This window comes from Scyliorhinus canicula, chromosome 17 (assembly GCF_902713615.1).
Source record: "Scyliorhinus canicula chromosome 17, sScyCan1.1, whole genome shotgun sequence".
NCBI classification, from domain to species: Eukaryota; Metazoa; Chordata; class Chondrichthyes; order Carcharhiniformes; family Scyliorhinidae; genus Scyliorhinus; species Scyliorhinus canicula.
Window position 1 is genome coordinate 113,948,907 of NC_052162.1, and position 6,000 is coordinate 113,954,906.

Below are 6,000 nucleotides of genomic sequence, written 5' to 3' on the forward strand. Positions count from 1 at the left end.
TGTGAGATGGGATTCAGTGATTCATCCAGCCTGCAGAGACACCAGCGAGTTCACACTGGGGAGAGGCTGTTCACCTGCTCTCAGTGTGGGAAGGGGTTCTGTGATTCATCCACTCTGCGGTCACACCAGTGAGTTCACACACGGGAGAGTCCGTTCACCTGCTCTCAGTTTGGGAAGGGATTCAGTCGTTTATCCAACCTGAAGTCACACCAGCAAGTTCACGCTAGAGAGAATCCATTCACCTACTCTCAGGTGAATGGCCTCTCCCCATTGTGGATAGTGAGATGGGATTCACTCAGTTATCCATCCTGCGGAGACATCAGCGAGTTCACACTGGGGAGAAGCCATTCAACTGCTCTCAGTGTGGGAAAGGATTTTGTGATTCATGGCACCTGCTGAGACACCAACAAGTTCACAATTGATTTCAGGGTTTTTTTTTAGAACATACAGTGCAGAAGGAGGCCATTTCACCCATCGAGTCTGCACCGACCCACTTAAGCCCTCACCCAGTAATCCCTCCTAACCTTTTTGGTCACTAAGAGCAATTTATCATGGCCAATCCACCTAACCTGCATGTCTTTGGACTGTTGGAAGAAACCGGAGCACCCGGAGGAAACCCACGCAGACACGGGGAGAACGTGCAGACTCCGCACAGACAGTGACCCAGCAGGGAATCGAACCTGGGACCCTGGTGCTGTGAAGCCACAGTGCTACCGTGCTGCCCTCAAGGTTGGATTCTGCTATTATTTATTTATTTGTAAATTTAGAGTAGCCAATTCTGTTTTTTTCCCCAATTAAGGGTCAGTTTAGCATGGCCAATTCACCTACCCTGAATATCTTTGGTTTGTGGGGGTGAGACCCACGCGGCACGGGGACCATGTGCAAACTCCACACGGACAGTGACTCAGGGCCAGGATTGAACCCAAGTCCAGCACTGTGAGGCAGCAGTGCTAACCACTGCACCACCTTGGATTCTGCTGGTATTTTTTCTGCTCTCAATTACATCCAGGACTGCATTTCGTTCTTTCTGTCAGTTGGTCAATGCGGGTGGTTGGATGTTTTTTTTTTCCACTAGACTGGCCGGTCTTATGACTTTGTGAGTCTTGTTGCCAACACCTACATTCAAATTTCATGAGGATCACAGAGTGAAAGGATGTTTGGAAGTTAAAAGATATTTGGTTACCAATTCTGTTTGGAACCCCCCAGAGCATGCCACATCACCATGGAATTGGGCTATGGTGGTTACATGGTTATTTTGTTTAATTTATCTGAGTGTTTGTCACAGAAGGAAACTGTCAAGGTCTGAGGGGTGAATTGTCTATGTTAGATGGGAATTTACAATCAAACAAATGATGATAGACAGGCAATCACTATCACTTAAGGAATTGTTACATATTTATGTAAACAATGATTCCTTCAAGGAACAAAAATCCAACAGGAAAAGTGATGCAACTGTGGCTAACAGGAAAAGTTAAAGAATCCATTAGATCAAAGGAAAAGACTCAAAGGGCGGTATGGTGGCTCATTGGTTAGCACTGTTGCCTCAGCTACAGGGACCCGGGTTCAATTCCGGCCTCGGGTGACTGTGTGGAGTCTGCACTTCCTCCCCGTGTCTGCGTGGGTTTCACAGTCCAAAGATGTGCAGGTTAGGTGGATTGGCCATCCTAAATTGCCCTTTTGTGTCCAAAAGATTAGGTGGGGTTACTGGGTTACAGGGATAGGGTGGAGGTGTGGGCTTAAGTAGGGTGTCCTTTCCAAGGGCTGGTGCAGACTCGATGGGCTGAATGGCCTCCTGCACCGTACTTTCTATGACTCTATGATAAAGTGGCCGAAATAGTAGTAAGCCTGAGAATTGGGAACTGAATGAGATTAGTATTAGTGAAAAAGTAGTACTGGAGAAATTATTGGGAGCGGATGCTCTACAGGTGAAGGAAGGAGCAGTGCTCTGAAAGCTCGTGTTTGAAACAAACCTGTTGGACTTTAACCTGGTGTTGTAAGACTTCTTACTGTGCTCACCCCAGTCCAACACCGGCATCTCCACATCATCCCAGAGTGTTGAAAGAGGTGGTGATAGTAGATAAATTGGTGATCATCTTTCAAAATTCTATAGATTCTGGAATGGTTCCTGCAGATTGGAAGGTGGTAAATGTAACCCCAATATTTAAGCAGGGGGAGAGAAAACAGGGAACCACAGACCCATTAGCCTGACATCACTAGGAGGGAAAATGCAACACTCTATTATAAAGGATGTGATAACATCCCAATTAGGAGCAGGAGAAGGCCACTCGGCCCCTCGAGCCTGCTCCACCATTCAATAAGTTCCCGGCTGATCTGATTGATACCTCAACTCCACAGAGGCTCCTTAGAAAATAAATCTGGGAGATAGTTGTAGGGAACAAGGAAATGGCAGAGAAGTTAAACAGATATTTTGCATCAGTCTTTATCGTGAAAGAGACTTCAAATATCCCATTAATACTAAAGAATACAGAGGAGGAATTAAATACCATCACTAGAGAAGCAGCATTAGACAAACTAATGGGGCTAATGACAGATAAGCCCCCTGCCTCTGGTGGCTTGCATCTTCGGATCCTAAAAAGAAATGGCTACAGAGATAGTCGATGCATTGATTGTAACTTTCCAAAAATCCTTGGATTCTGGATGAGTGCTGGAGGATTGGAAAACTGCCAATGTGACACACCTACTCAAAAAGGTAGTGAGGCAAAATGTAAGTAACTATAGGCGGATTAGCCAAACATCTATTGTTTGAAAAATGCTGGAATCAGTTATTCAGGAAGGAATAGCAGCACATTTGGAAAATCATAATCTAATCAAGCAGAGTCAGCATGGCTTCATGAAAGGGAAACCGTGTCTGACTCATTTATTGGAGTTCTTCGAGGAAGCATCAGCCTGGGTGGATAGAGGGGAACCGGTAGATGTGTTGTATTTGGAATTCCAGAAGACGTTCGGCAAGGTACCTCACAACAGATTAAGTCATGAGATAGGAGCCCATGGTGTTGGAGGTATGGAGGGATTGTCTTCAGGGCAAAGGTTAAACAGGTTGGGACTCTACTCATTGGAATTTAGAACAATGAGAGGTGATCTCATTGAAACAGACAGGATTCTTAAGGAGCTTCACAGGGTAAATGCTGAGAGGATGTTTCCCCTCATGGGAGAATCGAGGACCAGAGGGCATCATCTCAGAATAAAGAGATGTCAATTTAAGACTGAGATGAGGAGGAAATTCTTCTGAGAGTTTTTGGAACAGTGAGAGTTGATGGGACAGAGTCCTTGTGTATATTTAAGGCTGAGATAGATTCTTGATCAGTGAGGGAATCAAGGTTTACTGGGAAAGGGCAGGAAAGTGGACTTGAGAAATGTCGGATCAGCTGTGATCCAATTGAAAGGTGCAGCAGGCTGGAAGGGCCGAATGGCCTACTCCTGTTCCTATTTCTTATTGTCTTATTCCCGCCTACCCTCTCAATAAACTTTCACTTCCTTGTTTATCAAGAGTCTATCCAGTTCTGCCTTCAAAATATTCAAAGACTCTGCTTCCACTGCCCTTTGAGGAAGAGAGTTCCAAAGACTCACAAACCTCTGAGAGAAAAAAGTTCTCTGCCTTAAATGGGCAAGTTATTACTATTGAAGCAACTCCAATTTCTAGATTCTCTCACAAGAGGAAACATCCTTTCCACATCCACCCTGTCAAGGCCCCTCAGGATCTTATACGGTTCAATCAAGTCACCTAAACTCCATCGGACACAAGCCCAGCCTGTCCAATCATTCCTCATAAGACCAGCCTCCAATTCCAGGTATGAGTCCAGTAAACCTTCTCTGAACTGCTTCCAACACATTGACATCATTCCTTAAATGAGAGCAATACTGTACACAGTGCTCCAGATGTGGTCTCACCAATGTCCTGTATAACTGAAGCATAACCTCCCTACTTTTGTATTCAATTCCCCTCACAATAAACAATAACATTCTATTAGCTTTCCTAATTACTTGCTGTACCTGTATACTCGCTTTTTGTGATTCATGCTCTTGGACACCCAGATCCCTCTGAGTCTCAGAGCTCTGCAATCTCTCACCATTTAGATAATAAGCTTTTTTATTCTTCTGGCCAACATGGACAATTTCACATTTTCCCACGTTATTCTCCATTTGGCAGATCTTATTCCTTTCATTTAACATGTAACTTTTAACCTCATTATGTCCTCTTCACAATTTACTTTCCTACCTATCTTTTTATCATTGCAACATAGGAGCAGGAGTTGGCCATTCAGCCCGTCGAGTCTGCTCCACCATTCAATACGATCATGGCTGATCATCCACTTCAATGCCTTTTCCCCCCACACTATCCCCATATCCCTTCGTGTTATTGGGATTTAGAAATCTGTCAGTCTCTGCTTTAAACACACTCAATGACTGAGCTTCCACAGCCTCTGGCGTAGAGAATTCCAGAGATTCACAACTTGTAGATCTCTGTAGATCAAACCATTGCCCTGTTCTATCCCCGTATCCCTATCCGTTTATTTCCCTCAAAAGCCCATCCAATTTCCTTTGGGAAACATTCCATCATCTCTGCTTCTACCCCGCCCTCGTAGGAAGTGGGTTCCAGGTATTTCCCACTTTCTCCAAATGCAAACGAATCTCAAGAGAGCACAGAAAGAGGCCATTCTGTCTATCGTTCCCATGCCAGCTCTTTGAGTGAACAATCTAATTGGTCCCATCGCTCGGCAAGTTTCTTTTTCTGCAGAATCTGTCCAGTTCCCTTCTGAAAGTTACAGTTGAATTTACTTCCTGCACCTTTGTCAGGCAGTGAATCCCAACAACTTGTTCTGTTTTAAATCTCATAATTTCACAATATACTGTGTTTGGATTTTCACTGGGGATTTGAAATGGAGAGAAAGACATGGTTGTTGCACAAAATCAAGACTCAGTCTTTATGAATGATCTTAGTGAGTGGGCAGAGTGTGAAATACCCAGGTTGGCGGTGCCAAGGTGTACACGTTCCAGCGGCTGGGCCAGGGGGGCCACCCTGCCCTATCCCTGACCACTCAGGGGCCTCCAATGGCCCGGGAACCCCTCAGGTACCGTGATGCCTGGCCCTTGTCTGTGTGGGCCAATACTAATCTGCATCCATGTGACCGACTGGGGAGTCGCTTTCATCAAGGGAGGCCTTTAGATAGGGGATCCTTCCCGTTAATGGGATGGAGATTGGCCTTAATTGTATCCAGATCTCGCCAATGGGAATAGGCCGGTTAGATTGGAAACCGATTGGTGCTTGGTGCAGTGCCCGATTTCGGACTTTCCTGCGATCTAACTGCTGCACTTGGATTCACACCTTGTGCATCGTGGCCATTAGATCGTGCCCTGATTTTCATTTGCTGTAAAAATGTAAAAGCTTAATTGTTGCGGAGAAAGAAAGTGCAATGAGGATAAATGCACTGGCAAGAGAGACCTTCAAGCTCTGATTAGCCTCAACATTTGAAACTGTATGAATAAGGGATTGTACAGAATCAGATAAAGGGATAGTATGAAACAGTTCTGTTGTATTCCTGTCTGAGATAATGAGAGAAGGTGGTGTCAGCAATTGGGGATCCAATTAAATTAATCTAGTGACCAAATTGACCAATTGTCATGTTACAACAGGCCCAACTCTGACGTGAAGTAATGGTCACTTTGGGGTAGAGGTTCCAAAGGTCTTCCTTGCTGGCCAAGTACTGAAGATTCCTGAGGCCGAGTTCCAAGGAAATTACTGTCAAAGAAGGAGCCAGACTCCCGAGGCTGAATTCCACAAGAATTACTGTCAAAGGAGCCAGAGAGGGTTACGCTTCTACAGACTGATCACCCACATGAAGTTGGAAACGTCAATTTCTAAAAGTTGATCAGTAAACCTTTTTCATTTAATAAACTTATTTTTAAATTTACTATCCAGAGAATTCTGGTTTTGCCTTAATTGGTTAAAGTCTTGTTGAACCAAAGAGAATTTATTAAATG